The 14,541-nt window shown below is 41.6% G+C and overlaps 1 protein-coding gene across 5 annotated transcripts in view; it reads left to right on the top strand.

The window, feature by feature from the left end:
- The window catches only part of LOC126995933 (uncharacterized), a 339,186-nt gene that overhangs the window by 110,033 nt on the left and 214,612 nt on the right, over positions 1-14,541 (top strand). Inside the window, exon 1 of one of the 5 annotated variants that reach the window (XM_050855837.1) lies at positions 9,632-9,727. The exons of 3 other annotated variants lie outside the window; for them this stretch is intronic. The gene's annotated coding sequence lies outside the window, so the exon portion shown is untranslated. Of the gene's footprint in view, positions 1-9,631; positions 9,728-14,541 lie in introns of those variants that run through there. One more of the 5 variants, XM_050855838.1, reaches the window with a different exon arrangement.

The raw sequence follows: 14,541 nt of genomic DNA, 5'->3' as shown, positions 1-14,541 counted from the left end.
TCTCTAGACAGTCAGACGCAGGAAACGAGGTAAGGGAGGAGGTGCAGGGCCGCGAGTGACGTGTGAAGACCCTGATGGAAACGGGCGAGGCAGGTGCGTGGCGGCGGCAGGTGAGGGGAGAGCGGAACGAGCTGACTGAGGGGAGCCAGCGAGGTGGTGATGGCGGTGGTGGCGGCGGTGATTGTGATGGCTGTGTTAGTGGTGGTGGTGGTGGTGAAGGTTTTGTTTTCTGTTTGATTTCTTGTGTTTTGTGCCGTTTTTTTTTTTTTTTCTTCCTCCTTTTTGTATTGTAAGATGAAACTTTTGGCATAACTGTTTGGTGAAGCGTTTTAATATGTATGCTTAACGAACGCACAAAAACTTACAAACTAACTAACTAACTAACTATGGTCCTGGCTTTGGTAAAATTTTGGCTTTTTTGATTTTTTTTCGTTTTCTATCGGCATTTTTTCCTTTTTTTTTAATTATATTCTGAGAAAATAATTAAATACCTTAAGCTATATTGTGTTTAACGAATATATATGAAAACTAAACTAAAGAAAACATATCAAAACAAATCACTAAAACAAAACCAAATCTCATGACTCCAAAAACGGTAATCAAATCCCGTAGACTTCCTCCCAACCATAAATAACCGAGATGAGAGAGAAAGAAAGGCGATCGACTGGGTGAAGAGAGACTAGAATCCAACTCCCTCCGTGATAATATACACCGGCGTGAGTTATGGTGTCGGATCCTCTTTAAATATTCAAGACCGGCATCGTGTTAGGATCAGGACGGTTACGGGGAATATGGAACAGAGAGGGAGAGTGTGTACGAGTGGTTGATCGCTGGTGAGGGATTTGAGGGAAAGGGGAAGAGAGGGGGAAATAAGAATGGGAATGATGAGGGTAATAGGGAGGGAAATAGTGAAGTTTGTATTTTGCCTATGAGTTTAAAGGAGGAAAAGGTGATGAAAGAAAAGGGAAAAAACACTGGGACAAGGAAAGGGAGGGAAAATATGAATGGGGATGATGATTGGGGTCTTAGAAGGGGGGAATGTAGAGGAATAAAGGGGAACGTGTTTTGTGTTCGTAAGTTTAAAGGGGAAAGATGAAACGATTGTGAGGAAAGAAAAGAGGAAAAACATTGGAGAGGAAATGAAGAGTATGATTTTTTGACAGTATAGGAAACAGTTCAAGGGCAAAAAATGAAGTAGGTAAAAAAAAAAAAGCTTATCACTCCGCCCATAAAAAAAAAAAGATGAGTTGGCAAAAGAGAATGGAAAAAGTGGGAAAAAAAAAGTCGTATAGCTACCTGGGAAGAAAGAGGAAGAAGGATAGAAGGGCAAAGGATGAGAGAAAGGGGAGAAAGAGAAGGGGGAGAAGGAGAGGGAGTAGCTATTATTTTATAAATGGGAAGAAAGGGGGAAGAGGGATAGGAGTGCAAAGGACGAGAGGAAAGGGGAGAGAAAGAGGAGGGATATGAGGGAGAGGAGGAGGAGAGGGGTAGAGGAGGGGAAGATATATGCCTAATGCTTTAATTGAACTGTAAATGTTTCATGCCATAAATTTGCTCTGAATGCCATGTGTGCAGAGGCTGCGTTGTGTTGGGTGTGTGTTGCTGCCGCTCTTCCGTGTGTTGTATCTCGCTGTATTGCTTTGAATGTGTTACCCTGGGAGAGATTGGTTCACACTTTTCATTGGCCTTCCCTTGTCTTCTGTAACGAGATTGTATATGGGAGTGGTGGTAGTGGTAGTAGTAGTAGTAGTAGTAGTAGTAGGAGGAGGAGGAGGAGGAGGAGGAGGAGGAGGAGTAAGGGATGTTTTTGTTTTTTGTTGTTCTTATTCTTGTTATTTCTTTCGTTTGTTCTCTTTGTGTTGTTCCTATTGCTTTTTCTTTTTGGTTTCCTTAAGTTTGTTTTTTTCATCATCATTATTATCTTTATCATCATCTTTTCCTCTTCTTTCATTCTTCTTCTTTCCTTTCTCCTCTTGGCTATTCGTTCTTTTTTGTGTTTTTGTTATTGCTGTTTTTTTTTTTTGGGGGGGGGGTCTCATTTATAGCTTTCCTCGTATTCATTATCATCCCTTATTATCATTATTATCATTATCATCATCATTTTCAACATCATTTCTTATTTTCCTCTTTCCCTTCCTCTATTCGGCCGTTCGTTCTGTTTCTTGCGGTCACTTACATTCGTGTTTGAAGTTTTCGTGTAGTTATCCCTAAATAATTCAAAAGTTTTCACATTCTACACGTGGTTAGTTGTTCCCGTTAACTCATCACTCATCTTATTAAAACTTTCCCCTAGTCTATTTCCAGATAATTTGTTCAGAGAGAGAGAGAGAGAGAGAGAGAGAGAGAGAGAGAGAGAGAGAGAGAGAGAGAGAGAGAGAGAGAGAGAGAGAGAGAGAGAGAGAGAGAGAGAGAGAGAGAGAGAGAGAGAGAGAGAGAGAGAGAGAGAGAGAGAGAGATTACAGAGAGCTGAGGAGAGTTTGGGGTTATGCTACAAAGGAGGAGAAAAGTGGAGGGAAAAGTAAACTATTCCTCCTCCTCCTCCTCCCTCCTCTTCCTCCCCTTACCTCCATCCTCCCCTCCCTCCCTCTCCACACTCTTTCTCTCCATCGCATTTGCATGTATTTGTATGCTAGTATGCGTGTGTGTGTGTGTGTGTGTGTGTGTAAGAGACCGACCAGCATTATGTGTACGGCAATGTGTGAGACGGTCGTGTGTATGTATATGTATGTATGTATGTATGTATGTATTTATATGAACGTATTCTGATGTACGTTTAATATTTGGGGCTGTGTGGCGGCTATTGTGTGTGTGTGTGTGTGTGTGTGTGTGTGTGTGTGTGTGTGTGTGTGTGTGTGTGTGTGTGTGTGTGTGTGTGTGTTATATTACGGATGAGCATATTTGTGTGTTGTATGTTACGCTGTTGTAGTGGAGTGCATTTGTTGTATAAATAATTCCGAATGTCGTTGGTTTTCCCGGAACATTTATTTATTCATTTTTACCTTGCGTGTAGTGCTTGTTTGTTCACCCATTTGTACGGTTGTTTAATTCAGTGAGCGAGTTGTTTGTTTGTCGGTTGTTTATGCCCCACAGAATTCATGTTTATTTTCTATTACCGGCAAAGCAGATTAAGTAACTCCGATCATTATTTGTTTTGTATTTTATTTCATCGACGATTTCATTTCTGTTTAATATTTTTTGCTCGACGAAATATTGGAAAACGTGTAATAAGAAATGGATGCTCAGAGTAGAAGGAAGAATAATGAAGGAAGAAATAATGGACAGCAAGTAATATGAATGGCAGGTCAAAGTAGAAAGAAGGAGAGAAGGAAATCGAGAGAGAGAGACGGATGGATTGTGTTAGGAAATAATACAAAATAATACAAATAAAAGACCCCAGTGAAGGAGCCTCATACATAAATGCATCTCCATTAATTTAACGTAGGATAATATTGCTGAGAAGAAGTTGGATTATATTAATGTTTTTTCCTCCTTTGAAGATGAACAGAACACGAATATGAGGATCCAGAAAGAGAATAAACGGAAAGAGAAAGGATGAGAAAGGGAAATGAACAGTAAGGAAAAGGAACAGAAAGAGAAAGGGCCAGAGATAAAGGAACAGAAAGATAAATGAACAGAAAAAGGAAAAGAGAAAAAGAAAGAAACAAAGAGAAAAGCAGAAAAATAGAGAACTGAAAGAGAAAGAATAAAAAATAGTAAGGAACTGAAAAAGATAACAACGAAAGAGACCGTGACAAAGAGAAAGATACAAAAAAGATAAAGAAACAAAAAAGAGGAAGAACCAGAAATAGAAAGTGAAAGGAACATTTAATAACCATCTCACCTATTCCTCTTTTAACACCTCTTCATCACACCTGGCGCTCCTTACTCCTCACCTGGACTTCAATGTGTGTCAAGATCTCTCACCTCCTCACCTTCCCCCCTTACCCCTTATAACTTACCTTCCTCCTCTCCCTCCCTCCCTCTCCCTCCTTCTTCCTCCCTCCTTCTCCTTCTCTCTCTCCTTCATCCCGTTTGCCATTCTCCTCCTCGTAAACTTAGGCCATACCATTCAAGGTTTCTCTCTCTCTCTCTCTCTCTCTCTCTCTCTTTATTTTCTCCTTTCGTTCCAACGTTGAAATAATGACAAAAGTAATGAGGATATGAAGAAGAAAGGTCAGATGAGGAGGAAGGGGAAGAGAGGGGAGAAGGCAGAGAGGGGAAAGAGGAGGAAAAGGGAGACAGGGAAGAAAGGGAGGGAGAGAAAACAAAGGGAAAGGTCACGATATGGATACAGTTCAAATGTATTATGAGAGAGAGAGAGAGAGAGAGAGAGAGAGAGAGAGAGAGAGAGAGAGAGAGAGAGAGAGAGAGAGAGAGAGAGAGAGAGAGAGAGAGAGAGAGAGAGGTTAAAAGGGACAGAGGAATACAATGTTTCGAAGTGTATTTCTTTTTCTCTCTCTTTCTCTTTTTAGTCCAGCGGTTTAGATTAAAGTGCTGAGGGAGACAGGAGGAATAAAAGAGAGAAGGAGAGAATGAAGAGAATGGAGGAAAGAGGGAAAAAAGAGGTAAATTTGTATATTATTGAGAAGTTGTAGCGTTTTTTTTTCCTCCTCCTCCTCTTCTCCTGTTTCCTCCCTCTCCACCTTCCCTTTCTCTCTCTCTTTTTCCCTTTCCCCTTTTCCTTATATGTCTGTGTCCTAAGTGTTTTGTTTCTTTCAGTTTCATCTCTCACATTTTCACATTTCTTTCATTTTTCTTTCTTTACACTTTCCTCTTTTTGTTTGTTTGTTATAAGCGCCCAATATCCTCTAAACGCCATTTTTCTATATTTCTCTCTTATCACTTTTTATTTTCTTTGTTTTAAGCGTCCAATTATCTTTCTACTTCATTTTCTCATTGATTTTCTTCAGTAGCGTCGTTCTCTATTGTCTTCGTTTTTCACCTCAATAACAATGGTGGTTTTCTTTCTGCCATTCTCTCCTTTTTTCCCTTCTCGTCTTTCATTTTTCTCTCCATATCGTGTATCTGACATTTTATTTCCTTCTACCCTCTCCCTCTTCCCCTATTGCTCCTCCTCCAGTATTTTGTTCCTGTCATATTTTTTCCCCTCTGTTTTTCCTTCCTTCTCTCTATTCACCCCCTCAGTTTTTTCCTCTTCCCTTTTTTCCTTCTTCCCGTCGAGTCTAATACATGTTACATTTCTTTTTCTCATCTGCCATTCTGTCTGTACTTTTTACTTTCCTCGCTTTCATATCTTCGTCTCCCATTCACTTCATCCAGTTTTCTTTCTCTCCTGCTTTCTTCAACTTCTTTTCGACTGCTATCTGCTTCTCCTGTTTTTATCGCGTCTCTCTTTTACCTCCCTTTCTTCCTCTGGCTACGAGAGAGAGAGAGAGAGAGAGAGAGAGAGAGAGAGAGAGAGAGAGAGAGAGAGAGAGAGAGAGAGAGAGAGAGAGAGAGAGAGAGAGAGAGAGAGAGAGAGAGAGAGAGAGAGAGAGAGAGAGAGAGAGAGAGAGAGAGAGAGGAAAAAAAAGGAAAGAGGCTTCAGCGAAATTACTTTGGAGTGACAATATGGTGCGCTCCTCCCTTTCCTCCCTCCTTTTCCTCCCCCTCCTCCCCCTCCCCCTTCTCCTCATCCCTAGCATAGTGGCAGACAATTTTCTCCTATTTTCATCGTAATCTGGTGGAATGGAGGAGAGGGCGGTGGAGGGGTGACGGGAAAGGGAGGGATAGGGCAAGTGGAGGAGAGAGAAAGGAGGAGGAGGAGGAAAAGGGGGAGAATATGGCCAGGGGAAAAAAGGGAGTGGTGGGGTTGGGAGGAAATGCAGGGTGTGGGGAGGTCTGGGGAAGAGGGAAGAGGAGATAAAGGTAAAGAAGGAATGAGGGGAGGTAGAATGATGTTATAATTATGGGAGAAAGTGAACGTGGGGAGAGAAAGGAAAAGAAGAGAAAGAAGGAGGGTAAGATGATGATATAATTATGAGGGGAAATTACGAGATTGGAGAGAGAAGGGGAAGATGGAAGAGGAGAGAAAGATAAAGGAGAAAATAATGACGGTAGACAGTTGCTATAATTATGGGTGGAATGAATGGAATAGAAAAAAAAAGTGTAACGTGTTTGAACAGGTAGAAAAGCAGAAACGTTGAAGAAAATTGCTTAAACCGAAACTAACAAAAGAAGAGATTGAAATGCTGTGGTATAGAAGATAGATGTGTGGAAAAGTAAATATGGTGAAAAGCTGAATGGCTTGTGATGTTTGAATAATAGACAAAAAAAATATATCAAAAAATAAAAAGAATAAAATAAATAAAATAGAAATACATTGCCTACATTCATACACCCCAAACACATACACACCAAAATCACGAACCTAAACCTACTAGCAAATATCACAAAGTAATTAAATCAAATCATAACTCGCTAACAGGTGTGGGGTGAATCCGAAACGGAGATTTGATGACGTCACTACCACAATATAATTAAGTACAGGTATAGGTGTTGCAGCGTTGCCACGTCTATATAAGGTAGTGAAAGGAATTACAGTGTTGCCATTTCCTCCATTTGTGAAGCCGAGTGAACAAAGAAAGAGAAGGAGAAGGAGAAGAAGGAGAAAGAGAAAGAGGAGGAAATATTCGTGTCTAAAAATAGAGAAAAGGGTGGAGAACAAACTTGCAATAAAAAAGAAAAGAAAGAGGCGATAAAAATGTTATATATGTAGTTAAGAGGAAGGAAAGTGCTGACGCAGAGAGAGAGAGAGAGAGAGAGAGAGAGAGAGAGAGAGAGAGAGAGAGAGAGAGAGAGAGAGAGAGAGAGAGAGAGAGAGAGAGAGAGAGAGAGAGAGAGAGAGAGAGAGAGAGAGAGAATATGGAGGAAGTGATAAAGGAAAACGTATAGTAAAAGAAGGAGAAAGGACGACGGAGAGGGAAGGAAAGAGAGGAAAATATGTGGCAATAAAGAGGAGAAAAGAGGAAAGGAAGAGTAAATGGGACTGAAGAATGGGAAGAGGAAGAACATAAGCACAGTGAATTGAAACGCTCGAGGCTTAAAGGAGGAAACAAGGAAGCAGAAAAAGACAATCAGGAAAGAAGAAGAGGAGGAAGAGGACAAAAGGACGGAAGGGAAACTAGAGAAATAAAAATGATAATAAAAGCGGACACGTAGTAATGAAGTTAAGTTTAAAATCCCTAAGAAGAAGAAGCAACGAAAGAAAGGAAGAGGAAGCTGGGTAGGAAGAGAGAAAGAGAGTGAGGAGAAAAAATAGAGCAAGGAGAAAAAGGGAAACGGAGGAGGTGGTGGAGGCGGAGGAGGAACAGGGAAAACAGGACGATGGGTACGAGAGAGAGAGAGAGAGAGAGAGAGAGAGAGAGAGAGAGAGAGAGAGAGAGAGAGAGAGAGAGAGAGAGAGAGAGAGAGAGAGAGAGAGAGAGAGAGAGAGAGAGAGAGAGAGAGAGAGAGAGAGAGAGAGAGAGAGAGAGAGAGAGGTGAACCGTGCAGGTAAGCCGGTACACCTGACAATTGGGTTTCAGAAGTTAATTTCCTGGACAGGTGGAGGGGCGAGGGGGGGGGGGCAGGCAGGTGTCATTGGAAATCTATATAGGAGACGATTTTTTTAGGGGTCCTCATGATAACCGCAGCCGAGTGAAGAACGCGAGAGACGAAAAAATAGATGTGAGGAATTCTGAGGTTAATAATAAACTTCGTGGAGGTCAAAAGAATGGAGAGCAAAAAATAAATGTGTCTTGTTAAAATGTCAAAAGGTTGGTTTCTGTATTTTTTTTGTTTTTTGTCTTGTTTTCTTTTCTTTTTTTTCTTTTCATTGATATTGCTTTCTGATACGGTTTGTTTATCGGCCTCTTCAATCTTGTATATTTTCTTTCTTCCGTCCCTCTTCAGAAACACACACACACACACACACACACACACACACACACACACACACACACACACACACACACACACACACACACACACACGCACACACACAAATCTTTGAGTGCTGTATCCTTTCTTGACGTAAGTTGTGCCTCTTGAGTGGAGGAGGAAGAGGAAGAGGAGGAGGAAGAAGGAAGAGGTAGAGATAACTTTGAGAGAGAAAAACGAGGACGGACATTATTCTCTTTTTTTTTTCGTCCCCGGAAATTCTTAAAACACAAAAAAGAAACTCGGAGACGAAATCTAGAGAACATACACTTTTTTTCCACCCCTCTTAAATTTGTTAAGAAAAAAACACGAGGTAAAAAAAAAAGTGAAGAAAACACGCACGGAAGACAAGGAGGCGATGAGAGAAGAAGCGCAGACAATATAAACAACGCGAACAAGGAGGACGAAAAAACGTTTTAGCTCGGGACAACGTTTCTTCAATTATTACGATGTTTTCCTTGGCGCAACGTTTGTTTTCTCCTCCGTCTCCAGGTGGCGAAGAGACTAGGAGGAGGAGGAAGAAGGGGAGGAGGAGGAGGAGGAGGAGGAGGAGGAGAGTGAAAATAATGCCGCTAATTTCGAAGTGTAAAAGTTTAATGAGACGAATGTTGGCAGTAACGCTAATTGAGAGAGAGAGAGAGAGAGAGAGAGAGAGAGAGAGAGAGAGAGAGAGAGAGAGAGAGAGAGAGAGAGAGAGAGAGAGAGAGAAAGTGGGACTCACCTAGGTTGGTACTAACACCCTTCAGTTGTATATTTAGCCAGGTAACACATCCACCTGTATTTTCTCACCTCCTGCTCCTCCTCCCATTCCTCCTCCTCCTCTTCTTGCTCCTCCTCAACCTCCACTTGCTTTAATATGTCCGCAAAGGTATAATTAGAACGTTCAAAGGAGGGATAAAAAAGACATTGTATATTTTTAAGAGAACGAACATACCTCTTTTAATTAAACTTGACTGATATTTGTAGAGGCTTATTATTATTGTATTTTATTATTGTCGTCATTGTTATTGCGTGTGTGTGTGTGTGTGTGTGTGTGTGTGTGTGTGTGTGTGTGTGTGTGTGTGTGTGTGTGTGTGTATTCGTGTGATATTTTCTGTCGCACGTCAAACTGTGATGATGGAAGATGACAGGTGCGAAGAGGGAGAGAGAGAGCGAGAGAGAGAGAGAGAGAGAGAGAGAGAGAGAGAGAGAGAGAGAGAGAGAGAGAGAGAGAGAGAGGGAGAGGGAGAGAGGAAATGCTTTAGAAGAAAGGAGTGTGCATTTCTGCTACCCAAACACGGAAGAGGAACAGGGAAACTAAAATAAAAGCGAGAGAGAGAGAGAGAGAGAGAGAGAAAGTGGGGAAAGGGAAAGAGGTGTGTATAGCGTGCTTAATCTCCCTCACCCCTCATATTCTCTCTCTCTCTCTCTCTCTCTCTCTCACCCTCATCTCCTCCCTGTCATCTCCCTTCGCATTATCCAGTCTTTCACCTCTCCACTTCTTTCCCCTCCTCTCCCTCCCCCTTCCTCTCCTCATCCTCCTCCTCCTCCTCCTCACCGTCGTTCTCCTTGTCGTCCTCGTCCTCCTCATTTGCTCCTCTCTCATAATACACAGGCATGAATACGCCTCTCTTTCTCTCCTCTCCCTCCTCTCCTTCCCTGTCTCTCTCACTCCCTTCCCCTCTCTCTCCTCTCCCTCTCCCACTGCCTGCCAGACTGAGGGATGCCAGGCAGTGTGGCACGGGCAGGCGAGGGGCACAGTGCCACGTTGCTTCATCCTCGTGGCTCTTCTTTCTCTTTAGCTTCGGTGCCGTTGATGAGAAGTGAAGTAGGAAGTGAAAATGTGAATGTGTTGTTACGTGCGTTGAAGAAACTGGTAGAAATGTGATACTTGATTTTGTGTTTTAAATTGATGTTTGAAAATGGAAAATAGGAATGAAAAGGTTATGAGTGTGTTTTTTTATAGGTAAAAAGACATGGAGATGCGATATTTTTTCAGTTGTGTTTGAAATTGATGTTTAAAAAGAAAAAGATGATATTAAATTGATTATGGGTGTGTTTTTATTGCTAAAGAGATGGGTGAGGATGAGATACTATTTCCGACGTGTTAGAAATTGAAACAAAAAAAAAAAGGAAAAAGGGAAATGAAAATAAATGACAAATGTATTTTTTTATAGTGATTAAGCGATTAAGGAAGCGATTGTACTTTCTTTGTTGTTATGATGTGATTTATTTTTATGTGTGTGTGTGTGTGTGTGTGTGTGTGTGTGTGTGTGTGTGTGTGTGTGTGTGTGTGTGTGTGTGTGTGTGTGTGTGTGTTAAATGGAAGCGAAACGAAGGAGGAGTATAAAGAACGTAGACTCCATTGTTGAGGATAATTTAGTAGTACCGGTTCGTTGATGTGTTTGGTGCATTAGTGGAGGTGATAATGGTGATGTTCTCTCCTTGGTGGTGGTGGTGGTGGTGATGACGATACACAAATCTTCGTTCTTTTTAGTTTACCCGTTTTCGTCTTTCCCTAATGGACGTGATCTTTCTTCCACCATTTTCCTCCTCCTCCTCCTCCTCCTCCTCCTCCTCCTTCTTCTTCTCCTCCTCCTCCTCCCCCTCTTCCAATAACAGTGATGGAGAAAAGAAGCGGAACTCGAAAATAACAATACCAAAACTGTTACAGTGATCACCTCGACCTCCCTTTTTCCTCCTCCTCCTCCTCCTCCTCCTCCTTCTTTCCTCCTCCTCCCATATTCTCCCTTTTTTTCGTGTTTTCGAGCGTAACAGAAAATTCCCTTTGTTTTCTTCCTCTTTTCCTCTTGTTTTTATACGTTTGAAGGTTTCTCGTTGGCGTATATTACACACACACACACACACACACACACACGTCGACTCCTTTGTGCTTGTGTGACTCCGTGTGTTTGTGTGTTTGCGTGCCTCTGTGTGTGTGTGTGTGTGTGTGTGTGTGTGTATAGGGAAGGAGTAGCGCCAGTACATCTTTAATCTTTCTTCTGCGCCCCCCGCCCCTCCCCCCGGCCCCACCGCCCCCCTCGAAGTAGTCGCAGTTCCAGATTAAAGTTGGAATCTGTTTCAACTCAATTCCCGGAGTGTTATGATGGTGTGAGTGATGAAGGTGGTGCTGGTGTTGGTGGTGGTGGTGGTGGTGACTAGAGGTGGATATTGGCTAGGATTGTGGTTGTTGTTGTTGTTGGTGGTGGTGGTGGTGACTAGTGATGGAGATTGGCTAGGATTGTGGTTGTTGTTGTTGTTGGTGGTGGTGGTGGTGGTGACTAGCGATGGAGATTGGCTAGGATTGTGGTTGTTGTTATTGCTGTTGTTGGTGGTGGTGGTGACTTGAGGTGGATATTGGCTAGGATTGTGGTTGTTGTTGTTGTTGGTGGTGGTGGTGACTAGTGGTGGAGACTGGCTAGACTTGTGGTTGTTGGTTTTGGGGTTGGTGGTAGTGACTAGTGGTGGAGATTGGCTAGGCTTGTGGTTGTTGGTTTTGGGGTTGGTGGTGGTGACTAGTGGTGGAGATTGGCTAGGATTGTGGTTGGTGGTGGTGGTGGTTGTGGTGGTGGTAGTGGAAGTTGTAGTGGTGGTAATGGTTGATGGTGGTGGTGGTGGTGGTGGTGGTGATAATGGTGGTGATAGTGCTTTTCTATTACAACCATATCAATGATGAGTGTGATGACGCCTGATGACAATGTAATGGTGCGGAAAATTTACGGTCACCGCCATGGACGTTGTTGTATTGTGACGAGTTCCATAATAACAGGAATGCGGTGCGGGTATTTCAATTCATTTCCCTCTAAATTACCCTTTTTTTTCCACGGCCGGTAATTCTCGCAATACATAAAAAATTCGTTTGTAACATCATGAATCACAAAGTTTTTTCCATCGTTTTATCGGATTGGCAGAACACATCAAACATATTTATAATCGTGTATCGCCTTTAATTATTACCAGAACTAAGTCTGTCACCGGGAACACATGACTGCCATTAACATAAACACCTTTAATACCTCCAATCAACAGTCCTAACACACCTTATAACCCAGGTGATCAACGTGTAATTACCTGTATTCCCTTAATAAAACACTGACTGCTCATTTACCTGCGCGAGGGAGAACCGAACTTTTGGAAAATCATCGTATATTTGCATAATTATAAGTAACGCAGCTTCATTATTCGCTGGACTGTGATCAAGCGCTAAATCGTGATCATTTTCCGCTGCCTGATTAACCTGTGCTAAGGTGAGCTACGTGGAAGGGAGAGGAGACGCAGGTAACGAGGAGGAAAGTTCATTAATTGCAGGTAGGATGAGTGTGGCTCCGTAAGGGAAGGTAGAGGAGGTGAAGAAGGAGGAGGAGGAGGAGGAGGAAGAAGAATGAAATGAAGAAGAAGCAGAAATGATAACTACAGAATAAGAGAAAGGGAAAAGAGACTGAATGAAGACGAGATAAGAAGAGAAAGGCAAGGGAAATAGGAGTGAATACAGACGGGATCAGAAATGAGAGTTGGAAGGAGAACATGAAAGGAAGTAGGAAAGCAAAAGGGAAAGAGATAAGAAGGAAACCCTGAGCATAAGAGAAAAAGGAGTGGATATTAGGAGCAGCAGGAAAGGAAATTACGAGGAACCAAAAGAGTACCAGGAAGAGGAGAGGGAAAAGGTAAGGAGCGAGCGAGGAAATAGAGGAGCGATAATGAGAGGAGAAAGAGCCGACAGAACTTCGCTAGAGTTGATAAAAGGGATAATGGGGCGGCCGTGGGAGGTGTGTTACGGGCTGGATGTGTCCCGGAACTATTGCAGGGAGGAAGGGACAGGTAAATGGAGGAGAGGAGAGAGGGTTACATAAGTCTTGTGGGATAAAGGTGAGTGATAAATTGGATGAGCCTGAACGGAGAGGGGATGGGAGGAAGTACGAATGGCTGGAGACGGTGAAGTAGTAGGAAGAGGATATGGATGGACAAAAGGGAAACATAGAAAGGAGTTAAAGGAGGCAAAGAGAAGTAAGATGAAGACAAGTTGAGGTAGTGAGATAGTGAGTGATGAGGAGTAAAAGGAGACAGTGGAACGTAGGTAAAGACAAGGAAGGAAAAAAAGAGTTAATGAAGATAGGAAGGAGGAGGTAGATGGGAACAAGAAACATTAGATAATAAGAAGATAGATAGATAATAAGAAGCGATGAGACGAGGCAATAAAAATAATACGAAAACATAGATAAAGAGTTCAGAAAAAAAAGGAGCGAGTTGACGAAGGAAAGGAGGAAGAAGGGAACATAAAAGCATTAATAAAACAGGAGATAAAAACGAACGATGAAATGAGGCAATAAAAATAATAAAAGGGATACAAAAAAAACATAGATACAGAGTTAAGAAAAAAGGAGCGAGTTGACGAAGGAAAGGAGGAAGAAGGGAACATAAAAGCATTAATAAAACAGGAGATAAAAACGAACGATGAAAGGAGGCAAAAAAAATAATAAAAGGGATACTAAAAAACATAGATACAGAGTTAAGAAAAAAGGAGCGAGTTGACGAAGGAAAGGAGGAAGAAAGGGACAAAAAAAGCATTAGTAAAACAAGAGATAAAACGAACGATGAAATGAGGCAATAAAAATGATAAAAGGGATACAAAAAAGACATAGATACAGAGTTAAGAAAAAAGGAGCGAGTTGATGAAGGAAAGGAGGAAGAAAGGGACAAAAAAAGCATTAGTAAAACAGGAGATAAAACGAACGATGAAATGAGGCAATAAAAATTATAAAAGGGATACAAAAAAGACATAGATACAGAGTTAAGAAAAAGAAGAGTCGAGTTGATGAGGTAATGAAGGTAAATAAGAAAGATTAAAGGTGACGTGTAAGGGGGGGAGAGGGGGAGGGAGGGGGCTGTGTTCCTCCGTGATGAGAAACCCAATCAGCGTGAGACCAATGACCCGCATCACCTCATTAGGACACAACGCTAATGACCCGGAAAATATGTCTCCTAAAACACCCGCTCAAAACACCACCAAAATTTGCACCTAATTTTTCAACCCTCTTTTTTCCCCCTTTTCCTCCCCTTTTCCTTTTTTTTCAGTGGTTTAGTTTTTTTTTTTTTTTCGCTTGTCAGATATGTTAGCAAAGTTTCCCTCTCTCCCCCTCTGCACTTTTTTCAACTTTATTTCGCAGCTTTTCGGGTTTTTTTCCCTTTTTGGTTTTGGTTTGCTGCTTTTTTTCCTTTTTTTATTTTTCGTTGTTTTCCTGCTTTTCAAATTATACGTTTTAATTTCGTATGTATTCCACTTTCATTTATTTACATTTATATCTTTTTTTTTAAGTTCTGTTTGTCTTATCCACTTTTTCGTATATTCTCTGCATTATTTTTTCCTTGTCCTTCCATCCTCTCCTTTTGTCTTTTTATTCTCTTTCAGATAGTAAATATTCCCTTTTCTGATATTCGCATTTGATTTATTTGTTCATACTTTCTCTGTATTATTTCCTTCCTTGTCTTTCCTTTCGCTTTTCGTTTTTCCTTTTTTTCTCTTTCTTCCGAGAGCAACATCCGCGCCAGAATTCGAGGCTGTTATCTTCCTCTTCTTTATTCTTATTTTCGGAAACTCACCAAAATTCACGATCACGGTTTTGCTCCTTTTATTTTCCCACAACA

This window comes from Eriocheir sinensis, chromosome 9 (assembly GCF_024679095.1).
Source record: "Eriocheir sinensis breed Jianghai 21 chromosome 9, ASM2467909v1, whole genome shotgun sequence".
Lineage (NCBI taxonomy): Eukaryota > Metazoa > Arthropoda > Malacostraca > Decapoda > Varunidae > Eriocheir > Eriocheir sinensis.
This window is presented reverse-complemented; position numbering and strand designations above follow the sequence as displayed.